The sequence below is a fragment of the Myotis davidii genome, unplaced genomic scaffold (genome assembly GCF_000327345.1).
Source record: "Myotis davidii unplaced genomic scaffold, ASM32734v1 scaffold812, whole genome shotgun sequence".
NCBI lineage: Eukaryota > Metazoa > Chordata > Mammalia > Chiroptera > Vespertilionidae > Myotis > Myotis davidii.
Window position 1 is genome coordinate 2,665,063 of NW_006284238.1, and position 609 is coordinate 2,665,671.

At 40.9% G+C, this 609-nt stretch overlaps 1 protein-coding gene across 3 annotated transcripts in view; it reads left to right on the forward strand.

The window, feature by feature from the left end:
* FER (FER tyrosine kinase) overlaps positions 1-609 on the forward strand; it is a 288,769-nt gene that overhangs the window by 38,591 nt on the left and 249,569 nt on the right. The window lies entirely within an intron of this gene.

Consider the following 609-nt stretch of genomic DNA (forward strand, 5'->3'; position numbering starts at 1 on the left):
TATGGTTGGGGTCACCACAACATGAGGAACTGTATTAAAGGGTCGTGGCATTAGGAAGGTTGAGAACCACTGCTCTATCCACTGAACCAAACTGGCTCTTTATCACTGGTTTTAATCAACCTGTTAGGTGCCTTTGCATAGTTTTCTTCATGTTTCTTCTGCCAGGGGTTTGTTGACATTCTTATATCTGGGTTTAGAGTTCTAATTAACTTTGGGAAAATGTCAGCCATTATATAAAAACACTATTTTTTAGTCCTCTCTCATCCCTCTTACCTGCTTTGGGGAGTCTGATTACATATACACTGAGTGACCAGATTATTATGACCACCTGACGTGTGAAGGCAAATTAGCTATAATTTCGTGCTGAAGTTGCTAGAGGGCCAGACCATTATACATAGGGAAGCAGGTTGTTTACCACCACAGTAAAAGTGATTTTTTTTCTGAAGATATGGGTAAACAACGCTATTTAACAGCCTTTGAACATGGGATGATTGTTGGCGCTCGGAGCCATGGAGCGAATATCAGCAAAACAGCTGAATTCGTTAAATGTTCAAGAGTAGCTGTTGTTCAAGTGTTTAAAGACTAGACTGTCAGCCAGAAATCTGGGCC